We start from the raw sequence: 15,143 nt of genomic DNA, 5'->3' as shown, positions 1-15,143 counted from the left end.
TAGATGTTTATGCCATCAGGTTAGAGGCTACCCAGACGGAATATAAGGTGTTGCTCCTCCAACTTGAGTGTGGCCTTGAGTGTGCAGTAGAGGAGGTAATGGACTGACATGTCGGAATGGGAATGGGAAGTAGAATTGAAATGGGTGGCCACTGGGGGATCCCGCTTTTAGTGGTGGACAGAGCGAAGGTGCTCAATGAAGTGGTCTCCCAATCTACATCGGATCTCACCGATATGCAGAAAGCCACAGCGGGAGCACTGGAGATATTTAGTTTCAGCTGGTTGCAATGTAACAATGAGTTATACGCCTTTTTGAGACCCTCCATTGGTTGGAGTGACCATGGCTGCTGCGTCCTAGTTATCTATGTGATACGCAAGCCAGGGCAGTACAATATGAAGAGCAAGCTGTTGCCCATTCAGCAGGCTCTCCCTCTCCACACAGCCGATGAATCTAAAGGAATTGCAGAGACTGATACAGTTTGGCACCAGGAATTGCCATTCAACATTGAACTTAATGTAGGAATACCTTAGAGACTCCAGCGCTGGGTTTTTCCTTGAGATTTACTTCTGAAAACTTCCCCATGAGTGAGTATAGCCAAAAGGCAGCTGAGATTTCTTTCTCCTAGATGAGCTGCCAACCACAGCTGACAAACCCCATCAGCCCAAAGAGGCTGGTTTTAAGGAGCCAGTAACCTACCTTTGCCCTTTCTTCTGTCAGTAGAAACAGTTCCACCAGGCTTAGTAGCTAGGTCACGCATGAAGGCCAGGAGCTGGACCTGGTTGTCAGAGGCTTTTTGAGAGATGCACACTATTAGGAATATTTAATAGGTAATGGGAGCTTATCCCCACTATCTCCTCTGGCTAGGACAAACTTAAGGAATTGAGTTATATACTAGAGCAGGTGTTCCCAATCTTTTGTATGCCATGGACCAATACCATTAAGCGAGGGGGTCCATGGACCCTGTGTTGGATAGACTAGAGCAATCAATATTGGAGTAATATTAGAAATTTAGAAAGTAGCCCATCTCTTCTAAAGGCCAATTCGCAGTCCCACTGTTTCCTCAGAGGAAATGAAGTGTGTAATGAAATGTGTAACAGAAGGTACAGGAGTTGAAATTATGACCATTTCTTCTAATCCACATTCCAAGCACTGAATTACCTCAGAAAAAGTATGAAATATTTTACTTAACCATAAGACATAGGAACAGAATTAGGCCATCGGCCCATCGAGTCTGACCGATCATTGCTGATTTATTAACCCTTTCAGCCCCATTTTCTTGCCCCTCTCACTTGTACATCAAAACATACAATGAAATGTGCCATTCGCATTGACAACACAACCCAAGGATGTGTTGGGGGTAACTCACAAGTGTCACCACATATTCCGACACATGGCATGCTAACAATGTTTGGCAGAATAACACAGAGCACAACAAAACAGAACACAGCAAAACAAGTCCCTTTTCTCTCTCTCACTGGCTCACACACAGAAACAGTCCTCCAACCCCAAGAACATAAGTCCAACCTCTCCCTGTAATTCAGTCATCCAAGTCCTAGCAATATCCTTGTAAATCTTTTCTACACTCTCTCCACTTAATAACTTTTTTTGTAGAGCAGAGTAACCAAAACTAAACCCAATACTCTGTGTGGACTCACCAGTATCAACAAATCAGTCGGATTAGAATACCTTTGAATGGAGGCGGCCTGTCAGTAATGAAAACTGAGCTGAACTGAATATGGACTCCTTCAATTTTGTTTTATTTTCTGTTTTCTCTCATTCTTTGTTGTTGCCGTGCACATGAGGGTGAAGTTGATGGACTTGTTACCATTTACACAATTTGTATCTAATGCATGGAGGGTTGATCTTTCTTTTACTTTAAACAAGTTCCAAGGTTTTCTTTGTTTCATTGCTGTCTGTGGGAAGATGAATCTCAGTGTTGTATACTGCATGCACACTTTGATAATAAACGTTCTCAATTCCCTCTGACCTTCCCCGCTCTAAGGCAGAACTTCCTGCCCTCACCTTTGTCCCCCTGTGCTCACCCTTCAGTGAGTTCTGTGCCCACCATGACGCAGAGCCTTTCTTCCGCTGCCTCTGACTCTGTGATTACTTCTTTAGCAAGGACTTTCCAGCACACATCAATGATCTCCAACCCTCCTCCTCTTTTTGGACACCCTGCTCTGGTCTTCTGCCAGTTCTGAATCTTTTCCTTGCAAACTGCCAATGAGACATTAACCATCTCGATTTCACTCCTCTCTCCAATTCTAACCTCACTCCTTCCAAACGCTCAACTCTCCACTCTCTCCACACTAATCCTAACCTCACCATCAAGCCCGCAGATAAGGGAGGCGCTGTAGTAGTCTGGCGGACTGACCTCTACCTTGCCGCGGACAGGCACCAACTCCCAGACACCTTCTCTTACTTAGACCTTGAACAGGATCCCACTAAGGAGCAACAGGCATTGTCACCCACACCATCACTGACCTTATTCACTCTGGGGATCTCCCATCCACTGCTTCCAACCTCATAGTTCCCTTGGCCCACGGCTTCCTTCCCAAGATCCATAAAACAGCCTGTCTAGCTAGACCCACTGCTTCTGCTTATTCGTGCTGCAACAAACTTATACCTGCATACCTCGACTCTGTTTTACCGCCCCGGTACAGTCCCTTCCTACCTACATTCGTGGCACTTCGCACCGTCTTGATCTTTTCAATGACTTCAAGTTCCTGGTCCCAGATGTTTTATTTTTATTATGGATGTCCGGTCCCTATACACCTCCATCCACACCAGGAAGACCTCAAAGCTCTCAATCTGGCTTGGCACTTAAATCAGCCTCTGTTATCCCCTTTGGTTCAAGAGCCTGATGGCTGAGGATAGTAACTGTTCCTGAACCTGCTGGTGTGGGTCTTGAGGCTCCTGTACCTTCTTCCTGATGGCAGTAGTGAGAGGAGATCATGGTCCCCTACTTGCATACAGAACTGGTTGAGAATACAAGAGCAGGGATATGTTGCTGAGGCTTTATAAGGCACTAGTGAGGCCTCACTTTGAGTATTGTGAACAGTTTTGGGCTCCTCATTTAAGAAAAGATGTGCTGGCATTGGAGATGGTTCAGAGCCGGTTCACAAGGATGATTCCAGGAGTGAAAGGGTTATCGTATGAGGAATGCTTGATAGCTTTGGTTCAATTTTTGTTGGAACTTAGAAGGATGAGGGTGGATCTCATTGAAACCTTTTGAATGTTGAAAGGCCTAGACAGTGCAGATGTGGAAAGGATGTTTCTCATGGTGGGGGGTGGTGCGTCTAGGACAAGAGGGCACAGCCTCAGGATAGAGGGGCATCCATTTAAAACAGAGATGAGGAGAGATTTCTTTAGCCAAAGGGTGGTGAATTTCTGGAATTCATTACCACAGGAAGCTGTGGAGACCAGGTCATTCGGTGTATTTAAGGCAGAGCTTGATCGGTTCTTGATTGGACATGATATCAAAGGTTATGGGGAGAAGGCCAGGGAGTGGAGCTGAGGAGGGGAGAAAAAGATCGGCCATGATTGAATGGTAGAGCTGACTCAATGGGCCAAATGGCCTAATCCTGCTCCTATGTCTTATGGTCTTATGATGGGTGGTCCTTTCCTGCAATAGCTCCAAGGTATGATCAGAAATCGGCATCTCACTGGTGATTTTATAATTTTCAATTAGATTTACAAGAGTTCAGATAATAAATCAGAATGTGAAAGTCACATTCCCAGCAATATATGGGGCTGGGCTGAGAACCACCGAGTAACATTTGACTCCCACAAGTGATTAATAATGACTATTTTCTGTTGACAGTCAATAATATTGCTGTTTACCTAGCCAACTGATACTGTCTTGAGTGGCAATAGGAGATTCTAACTACAAGGCTATAATTTAAATGGACCAGTCACACACATTATGGTTTCAAAGATTCAAAGTTCATTTATTATCAAAGTCTGTATGAAGTGTACAAGCCTAAGGTTTGTCTTTCCCACAGACAGCCATGAAGCAAAGAAAACCATGGATACCGTTCAAAGAACAACATCAAATCTCTGCCCACATGGGTAAAAAAAATAGTGCAAATGGCAACCAAAAAAAGGGTAAAAATCATAGGCTATAAAACACAAAATCGATGGAGTCCAGGCATATTCAGTTCAGCTCAGTGCTTGTCCTGATACAAAATCTGCAGGCCATCCTGATTCAAAATTGCCCAAAATAGCAACAAAAAAAGGAGCGACCAGAAACCAGAAACACATCATTACGCGAACTATAGCATCCAATCCACAAACTGCAGACCCAGAACTTTGGCACCATCCACCAACAGCAACAGGGGAGAGAGAGAGAGACCATTCAAACATAGGGACCTTCCTTCTGGAGCAGTGAGCGAGAGGGAAAGAGAGACTGTCACACACAGACACCTCCCTCCAGCAGCAGAAAGTGAGAGGCTGGTAGACAGTGCTGAACACCTAATTACCTTCCACTCACTCTTTGATGATCTCTATCTTCCTTTGCACCTTAATTGGCGAGGTTGGTGAGTAGTGGAGTTGATCATGGGTTTGCACTCTGCCTCCGTGCTTCTTGGCTTCGAGGCCGAATAGAATCCTCTCGGAGACAGCAAAGCACCAGATAGCCCAATCGGTCCAAAAACACACTGTCAAAATATAGATCACAGGCCCCAACAATAGTGGAACCACATTTGAAAGAAAAAGAAGTGAACGAAGTAGTTTTGTGAACCATCTGGAGGATGTTGGCCTTGATCACGTTGCACACTGGTGCCATCTTCTTCCAAATATTGGGGTTAAAATACAAGCTAGAGATTGGGCATTCAGCAATGAGCCTTAATAGTGAATAAGTCAGAATTATGTCCAGGCACAACAAATAAGCTCTTCCAGAAAGAGTCACTCAACAATAATAATCAAGAACCCAAGCTGATTCTTCCCTTTATAAATTTGATGAAGGTCCTATCTTCATCGAGTTGATATAACCAGTGACCTTGCTGCTCTGGTTAGCCATGCAGAGCTCTGTTAAAGAAAAAGTTCGTCTGGTCAGGGAGAGTGAGGAGGTGATAGAGAGGAGCTATAGGCAGGGAGTCACCCTGGGACCACAGGGGGCAGAGAAGTGGGTAACAGTCAGGAGAGGGAAGGGCAAGAAGCAGATGCTAGAGAGAACCCCAGTGTCTATGCCCCTTAACAATAAGTACTCCTGTTTGAGTACTGTTGGGGGGATGGCCTACCTGGAGAAAGCTGGCTCAGAGTCTGGCCCCGTGGCTCAGAAGGGTAGGGAAAGGAAGAGGATGGCAGCAGTGATAGGGGACTCTATAGTTAGGGGGTCAGACAGGCGATTCTGTGGACACAGGAAAGAAACGTGGATGGTAGTTTGCCTCCCACGTGCCAGGGTCCGGGATGTTTCTGATCGCGTCCACAATATCTTGAAGTGAGAAGAACAGCCAGAGGTCATGATACATATTGGTACCAACAACATATGTAGGAAAAGAGAGGAGGTCCTGAAAACAGACTACAGAGAGTTAGGAAGGAAGTTGAGAAGCTGGACCTCAAAGGTAGTAATCTCAGGATTATTGCCTGTGCCACGTGACAGCGAGTATAGGAATGGAGTGAGGTGGAGGATAAATGCATGGCTGAGGGATTGGAGCAGGGGGCAGATTTCTGGATCATTGGAACCTCTTCTGGGGCAGGTGTGACCTGTACAAAAAGGACAGGTTGCACTTGAATCCGAGGGGAACCAATATCCTGGCGGGGAGGTTTGCTAAGGCTATTGGGGAGAGTTTAAACTAGAATTGCTGGGGGGTGGGAACCAAACTGAAGTGTCAGAGGAAAGGTAGGCTGGCTCACAAATAGAGAAAGCTTGGAGACAGTACGAGAGGGAGGATAGGCAGGTGATAGAGAAGGGACAGGCTTGGTCCAATGGTTTGAAATGTGTCCATTTCAATGCGAGGAGTATCATGAATAAAGTGGATGAGTTTAGAGCGTGGATCAGCACTTGGAGCTATGACGTTGTGGCCATTACAGAGACTTGGATGTTGCAGTGACAGGAATGGCTGCTTCAAGTGCCAGGCTTTAGATGTTTCAGAAAGGACAGGGAGGGAGGCAAAAGAGGTGGGGGCATGGCACTGTTGATCAGAGATAGTGTCACGGCTGCAGAAAAAGAGAAAGTCATAGAGGGATTGCCTACAGAGTCTCTGTGGGTGGAAGTTAGGAACAGGAAGGGGTCAAGAACTCTACTGGCTGTTTTTTATAGACCACCCAATAGTAACAGGAACATCGAGGAGCAGATAGGGAGACAGTTTCTGGAAAGGAGTAATAATAAAAGGGTTGTTGTGGTGGGAGATTTTAATTTCCCAAATTTCGATTGGCATCTTCCTAGACCAAGGGGTTTAGGTGGGGTAGAGTTTGTTAGGTGTGTTCAGGAAGGTTTCTTGACACAATATGTAGATAAGCCTACAAGAGGAGAGGCTGTACTTGATCTGGTATTGGGAAATGAATCTGGTCAGGTGTCATGTCTCTCAGTGGGAGAGCATTTTGGAGATAGCGATCACAATTCTATCGCCTTTACCACAGCATTGGAGAGGGATAGGGACAGACAAGTTAGGGAAACATTTAATTGTAGTAAGGGGAAATATGAGGCTATCAGACAGGAACTTGGAAGAATAAATTGGAAACAGATGTTCTCAACGAAAATTATGGAAGATATGTGGCAAATGTTCAGGGGATACTTGCGTGGAGTTCTGAATAGGTACGTTCCAATGAGACAGGGAAAGGATGGTAGGGTAGAAGATCCGTGGTGTACAAAGACTGTTGAAAATCTAGTCAAGAAGAAAAGAAAAGCTTATGAAAGGTTCAAAAAACTAGGTAATGATATGAATCTAGAAGATTATAAGGCTTGCAGGAAGGAGCTTAAGAATGAAATGAGGAGAGCCAGAACGGGCCATGAGAAGACCTTGGCGGACAGGATTAAGGAAAACCCTGAGGCATTCTACCAGTATATGAAGAGCAAGAGGATAAGACGTGAGAGAATAGGACCAATCAAGTGTGACAATGGAAAAGTGTGTATGGAATTGGAGGAAATAGCGGAAATAGCGGAGGTACTTAATGAATACTTTGCTTTAGTATTCACTATGGAAAAGGATCTTGGTGATTGTAGGGATGACTTGCAGTGGACTGAAAAGCTTGAGAATGTAGATATTAAGGAAGAGGATGTGTTGGAGCTTTTGGAAAGCATCAGGTTGGATAAGTCACGGGGACTGGATGGGATGTACCCCAGGCTACTGTGGGAAGCGAGGGAGGAGATTTCTGAGCCTCTGGCAATGATCTTTGCATCATCGATGAGGATGGGAGAGGTTCTGGAGGATTGGAGGATTGTGGATGTTGTTCCCTTATTCAAGAAAGGGAGTAGGGATAGCCAGGAAATTATAGGTCAGTGATTCTTACTTCAGTGGTTGGTAAGTTGATGGAGAAGATCCTGAGAGGCAGGATTGATGAACATTTGGAGAGGCATAATATGATCAAGAATAGTCAGCATGGCTTTGTCAAAGGCAGGTCATGCCTTACGAGCCTGATTGAATTTTTTGAGGATGTGACTAAATACCTTGATGAAGGTAGAGCTGTAGATGTAGTGTATATAGATTTCAGCAAGGCATTTGATAAGGTAACCCATGCAAAGCTTATTGAGAAAGTAAGGAGGCATGGGATCCAAGGGGACATTGCTTTGTGGATCCAGAACTGGCTTGCTCACAGAAGGCAAAGTGGTTGTAGGCGGGTCATATTCTGCATGGAGGCCAGTGGTGTGCCTCAGGGATCCGTTCTGGGATCCCTACTCTTTGTGATTATTATAAATGACCTGGATGAGGAAGTGGGGGGATGGGTTAGTAAATTTGCTGATGACACAAAAGTTGGGGGTGTTGTGGATAGTGTGGAGGGCCGTCAGAGGTTACAATGGGACATTTATAGAATGTAAAACTGGGCTGAGAAGTGGTAGATAGAGTTCAACCCAGGTAAGTGTGAGATGGTTCATTTTGGTAGGCCAAATATGTTGGCAGAATATAGTATTAATGGTAAGACTCTTGGCAGTGGGGAGGATCAGAGAGATCTTGGGGTCTGAGTCCACAGGACACTCAAAGCTGCTACGCAGGTTGACCGTGATTAAGAAGGCATACGATGTATTGGCCTTCATCGATCGTGGGATTGAGTTTAAGAGCCAAGAGGTAATATTACAGTTATATAGGGCCCTGGTCAGACCCTACTTGGAGTACTGTGCTTAATTCTTGTCACCTCACTAGCAGTGGTCCCCAACCACCGGTATCAGGCCACGAGGAAATGATATGATTTGGCGATATGAAACGATATGAGTCAGCTGTACCTTTCCTCATTCCCTCTCATGCACTGTTGAACTTGAACACCCGCCCCCCGGTTGGCCGGTCCGCAAGAATATCGTCAATATTAAACCAGTCCACAGTGCAAAAAAGGCTGGAGACCCCTGCTCTACAGGAAGGATGTGGAAACCATAGAAAGGGTGCAGAGGAGATTTACAAGGATGTTGCCTGAATTGGTGAGCTTGTCTTATGAGAATAGGTTGAGTGAACTCAGCCTTTTCTCCTTGGAGTGACGGAGGATGAGAGGTGACCTGATAGAGGTGTATAAGACAATGAGAGGCATTGATCGTGTGGATAGTCAGAGGCTTTTCCCCAGGGCTGAAATGGCTAGCACGAGAGGACATAATTTTAAGGGGCTTGGAAGTAGGTACAGAGAGGATGTCAGGGGTAAGTTTTTTATGCAGAGTGGTGAGTGCGTGGAACGGGCTGCCAGTGGCGGAAACGATAGGGTCTTTTAAGAGACTCCTGGATGGCTACATGGAGCTTAGAAATATAGAGGGCTATGGGTAAAGCCTAGGTTGTTCTAAGGTAGGGACGTGTTTGGCACAGCTTTGTGGGCTGAAGGGCCTGTTTTGTGCTGTATGTTTTCTTTGTTTCTATGTTCCTGAAATGGATATGCTGAAATGCTGAGCTATCAGAGAAACGTGTTTGAATTTTTTGCCATGACCATGCAGTTTGAGCACTCAGCTCAGAACAACTTATGTCATCATAAATCAGATTCCGCTGGCTAATGGAAACAAAAGCAGAAGCACGTTGCCAAGAGGGCATTTTATCAATATTTCAGAATAAAAGAACAAATGGTCTTTGGACATTGATGGCAGATCCATTTACTGGTTGCAAATGGCGTCTCTCACAGATATCTGACATTTCAGCTGTTGGAGTAAATTTTCTACCCTACAGTGAAGATTTACAAGTCTCAACTAATGAAAACAAACTGCAAAAATGTGTGAAGAAAGCAATTGCTCTTTACAAGGCACCTTGCAACAAGCTGTCTTGAAGTTCACACAAAAATAAATGTTTAACCAGGTTGTGCCATGTGTGAATTGTATTTGGATGTCTGAGGATGCAGGTGCAGATTTTGTGATAAGTGAAGAGCTGTCTATGTCACTGTTGACTAACAAAAATAGTCTGTGCCTACATATAATAAATATCCCATAGCAAGTAGCCTCAAGGAGCAGGTTCTGTTCTGAAAGATATGAATCCCTGTGGGCACAGGTCTTCCTGGGTGGAAATCCTGTGACAGGGAGGCCATGAGGTGTTGAAAGGACTTTGACACCAAGCTTAGCCAGCTGTCAAAACACCTTGAATCTATTTTGAACGTTTATGATTTTGAAACAATCAGAAATATTTCAACTCTATTACCTAATATAAGTATTAAAAATAGAAAAAAGGGAATTATACAATTGCAAGTATTTAAATAAATGATAATGATTCAAAACCAAATAAATTAACTTTGAGTTGGAAGTGATGGGTTAAAGGTGAAAGATGAAATATTTAAGAGGAACATGAGGAGAAACTTCTTCACTTTGTGCCTGAATTACAGGTAACAATAAAGAAATGTCTTACTAACCATTTATCGGTATATACAGCAGAATTGGTTGTCATCATTTTGGGCTTACAGTGGGTGGAGGAAATTTATCCTTGCAAAGGTGTAATTTATTCCAATTCTTTTTTGATTTTGACTAGTCTTAAAACAGGTCATTCTAGCAGTAGATCAGATTTACTGCTGGAAGCTCTTCAAACTTTATATTCAAAGTATTGGTTTACGTGTCCTCTTCTTATGGGTCCCTGCACATAGAGGTGTTCAGGGGAATGAGTGGGTTGATTCTTTGGCCAAAAAGAGCAGTTAAAAGTTCAACTTCCACTTATCAAATCAGAAACTAAGGGATTGGTTGGGCTAAGAATTAGGGGGTTATGGCAAGACTTATGGGCATAAGGAGAGACACCTTTACAGGATACATAAAATGGTTGGATTGATGGGAAACACAAAATAATCTGCAGGTGCTGGGGTCAAAGCAACACTCACAACACGCTGGAGGAACTCAGCAGGTCGGGCAGCATCCGTGGAAACTATCAGTCAATGTTACGGGCCGGAACCTTTCATCAGGACTGAAGAGTGAGGGGGCAGAGGCCCTAAAAAGAAGGTGGGGGGAGTGTGGGAAGGAGAAGGCTGGTAGGTTCCAGGTGAAAAACCAGTAAGGGAAAAGATAAAGGGGTGAGGGAGGTGAAGGCAGGAAAGTTGAAGAAAGAATAGGGGAAAACACAATGGGTAGTAGAAGGAGGCGGAACCATGAGGGAGGTGATAGGCAGCTGGGGGAGGGGGCAGAGTGGCACAGGGGTAGGGGAAGGGAGGGGGAGGGAATTACCGGAAGCTAGAGAATTCAATGTTCATACCAAGGGGCTGGAGACTACCTAGATGGTATACGAGGTGTTGCTCCTCCAACCTGAGTTTAGCCTCATCATGGCAGTAGAGGAGGCCATGTATGGACATATCTGAATGGGAGTGGGAAGCAGAGTTGAAGTGGGTGGCTACTGGGAAATCCTGTCTGTTTTGGCGGATGGAGCGGAGGTGGTCGATGAAGCGGTCCCCCAATCTGCGTCGGGTTTCACCGATGTAGAAGAGGCCGCACCGGGAGCACCGGATGCAATAGATGACCCCAACAGATTCGCAAATGAAGTGTTGCCTCACTTTGAAGGACTGTTTGGGGCCCTAAATGGTGGCAAGAGAGGAGGTGTAGGGACAGGTATAGCACTTGCACTTACAGGGATAAGTGCCAGTTGGGAGGTCCGTGGGGAGGGACGTGTGGACCAGGGAGTCGCAGAGGGACCAATCCCCGCGAAAGGCAGAGAGGGGTGGCAGGGGAAAGATGTGCACATCTGACGAAGGGTTCCGGCCCGAAACGTCGACCGATCTTTTCCACGGATGCTGCCCGACCTGCTGAGTTCCTCCAGCGTGTTGTGCGTGTTGGATTGATGGGAGAAGGGGGTAAGACAAGAAGGGATGGAATTATATTGACTCAGAATTGGGCATACTATGCTTAGTTATTCTTTATATCTTGTTGGAAACCATCACTTTGTAGGTTTTGTCATTATTATGAAACAGTTGAACACATTCTTTTACAACGTGAAGCCTATAAGGTTGAAAGAAAGCAAATACGGGCTACACTATTATCCTTAGGGGGGCTTTCATTTAAAATCATCACTAAGTTATGGAAGTGACTTTAATTTAATTCACAATATTGTCTTCCATTATTTACAATCTATAGGGCTTTTTGGGAAAATTTAGTTTTTATTTGATAAAGAACTAGTAGGGGTTTTATTTCCAACTCCTTACACCACACTCCAGTCCAGTTGGTGGCAGTAATGCACCTTTAAGTTGGACGGCCAACAGCCATTAAAAGTCAGCAGAAGAAGAAGATGAAGAAGAACTTCTTCACTCAGAGTGTGGCGAAAGTGTGGAACAAGCTGCCAGCGCAAGGGGTGGCTATGGGTTCAGTTTCAATATGCGAGAGAGGTTTGGATAGGTACATGGACGGGAGGGGCATTGGGGGCTATGGTTCCAGTGCAGGGTGATGGGATGAGGCAGAATAATAGTTTGGCATGGACTGGATATGTTAAAGGGCCTATTTCTGTGCTCTGTAGCTTGGTCTTGCTGAGTTTGTCAGTACAAAGTAGTGAATTGCTGAAATTGAGTTGCACCTGAAGAGACTAAAGCTGGAAAGAAAATGAAGAAAATCTGGTTATCAGTTCCAAACAGACTGAGGAATTCTACATTCACATGGCTAAATACAATCTCCTCGAAATTTGAGCCAAATTGGATGAAAAGTGAAGTAGAGTCAGAATCGGGTTTAATATCGCTGTTATGAAATCTGTTGTTGTGCGGAAGCAGTACATGGCAATACATAATACTGTAATAGAGACATTATTATTGTAAATTACAGTAAGAAGTAAACAGGTTAAATAAGTAGTGCAAAAATAGAAAAAGAACTAAAAGTGGTGGTTTATGGGTTCAATCTCATTCAGAAATCAGATGGCAGAGGGGAAGAAACTGTTCCTGAATCGTTGAGTGTGGGTCTTGAGGCTCCTGTACTTTCTCCCTGATAATAGCAAGATGAAAAGGGGAGTGGGGGAAGAGAGGCTGGTGGTGGGCATCCTTAACAATGGATGCCGCCTTTCTGAGGCATCGCTCCTTGAAGAGATCCTGAATGCTGGAGACGCTAATGCCAATGATGGAGCTGACTGACCTTACAACATTTTGTAATTTATTTTGATTCTGTGCGGTAGTGCCCCACACCCCACACCAGACAGTGCTGTGGCTGATATTCCCAGGAAGCATACTCTACATAAGTACTTTCCTTAGTCTCTGATTGAGTGCGATTTGCTTGGAAGTAAATACTTCCACTAAAAAAAAGTTAGGAAAAAATAGTCAGAACTTTTCAGTCTGCCATCATGCCAAATGGTTCCAGACAGTTTGCCAAATGTGATCATGTTGCTCAATTTCACTTGGTGAATGGGAGTGCATTATGTCATTGGCACTCAGTCAAAGAGAATGCAGCGCTTAATGACCTCCTCTGCAGCTGAATCAATTAGGAGGTTCATTCTCTGGAACATGTCCTCTACTGTTAAGTATCAACGTAGATATATAACCAAACGTGTGTTAAATCTTTTCAAGCCACTGATTAATTCTCAGCGGAGTGTTAAGATGTCAGTGCCTTACAGCGCAGGTAGAGAAGAGAGACTGGAAGGATACTGGGGATGAGGTACTTCAGTTATATGGAAAGGATGGACAACCTGTAGTTGTTTTGCCAGAGCAGAGAACGAGGAGGGTTACAATAGTGTTCAAAATCAGGCTTTGATCAACTAGATGAGACTAGCTGCTGTTCACACTAAGAAGTGTCACTAACAATGCACACAGATTTAAAATATTTCGGAAAAGAATTGGTTAGATTGAGCAGGATTATTTCATGCAGCAAGTTGTAATGATTTGTCAAGAAATGATTCCAGTTTCAATAGGAATTTGGATTGCCCAGAATTACAGCATAGAAGGTGGCTATTATACCTGAACAATGCAAGAGCTATCTGGCTAGACCCATTTCTCTGCCTACCCTTCACAGCCTGCAAATGTCTTCCATTAAATATTCACTCTGTCCTCTATTAAACATCATAATTCAATTTGCCCTCACCACTACCCCCTGGCAGTTCATTCCATACTGTGAAAGGGGAAAAAAGAAAATTGCACGACAATTGGAAAATAGGAAGGAAATGAAACCAATGTGAGGTTTTTACAGAAAGTAGAATTTGGATAGATGGCTCAATTAGAAACTGAGGCATTTAGCTTCCTAAACCCATTTCACCCTATGATTGCTCATAGACCCAATCCTAAAATGAGACCTAAATCCATTTCCTTTAACCACTTTATGCAATAGGTCAGCAAATCCTGGTTCTTATTTTCAGCCAATATCTGTAAGACTGAGATATCCAAATACAAGAAACAACTTTCCTCTTAGCAACTTGTTGAGACAGAAGACAAATTTAACATGTACTGATCATGTTCATTCATGTGCAAAATCTAATTACAAAAGACTTGATGACGTGGAATAAGAGACTTGTTTAATAACGAGAGTCAGATAAGGATAGGAGTTTCCAGTAACAGCTGTCCAGTGCTCCTGCTGCAGCCTCCTCTACATCAGTGAGACCTGTCATCAATTTGGGAACTGCTTCACCGAGCACCTCTGCTCCATCTGCCAAAAGCAGAACTTCCCCATGGCCAAACATTTTAATTCTGATTCCCATGCCCATTCCAGCATGTTGGTCCATGGTCTGCTCTTGTGCCAAGATGAAGCCATCCTCAGGGTGAAGGAGAAACACCTTATATTCTGTCTGGGTAGGCTCCAACCTGATGGCATGAATATCAATTTCTCCTTCCAGTGAAAAAATCCTCCCCATCCTTCACACTCTTGCCCCTTACCTCTTCTTACTTGCCTATCACCTCCCCCTGGGTCCATCCTCCTTCCCTTTCTCCTATGGTCCACACTCCTCTCCTATTACGTTTGTAGATGCCTCACTCTCCAGCCCTTCACCTATCACCCACTTCCCCTCCCCCACCATTTCATTCTGGCATGTTCCCCTTCCTTTTCAGTCCAGAAGGTGGGTCTCAGCCCAAACTATCAACTGTTTATTCATTTCCTTTGATGCTGCCTGCCCTGCTGAGTTCCCCAGCATCTCATGCATATTGCCGGGAACAAAGCATTTCCTCTGTTTAAACAAAATAAACAGATGTAAATTGGTTCAGAGTTGCAAAGAATCAAGACAATCCCTAGACAGAAATCAATGTCAAAGCAGAAGGGAGTTTAATCCCAGACTTTATCTCAATAATTGATATCTGTCAATGTAGATGTTCTCTACCCAATGCTTAACAGGTAAAGTGATATTTGTGTAGGTCATTGCTGATATACAGACTAGAATGTATCCTTGCATGTGAGATAAAGCAAGCTATTCCTATCAGTAAGGTGCAGAGATGAAATCATTAGGAGATACCTGCTATACCTCAAACTAAAATTAAGTTCAAGTTTATTGTCATTCATATGTATACACACGTATACCACCAAACAAGACAACATTCCTTCAGACCAAGATGCACAACACAGTACATATCTGTAACTCACAAACATAATGCGCAAAGTAATATTACCACAAAGAAAATAACAAATAATAATAATTCGTGGCGGAGGGAGTACATGCAGATTGGAG

This window comes from Mobula birostris, chromosome 9 (genome assembly GCF_030028105.1).
Source record: "Mobula birostris isolate sMobBir1 chromosome 9, sMobBir1.hap1, whole genome shotgun sequence".
Classification (NCBI taxonomy): Eukaryota; Metazoa; Chordata; class Chondrichthyes; order Myliobatiformes; family Myliobatidae; genus Mobula; species Mobula birostris.
The sequence above is the reverse complement of the archived record's forward strand: the minus strand, read 5'-3'. Positions refer to the sequence as shown.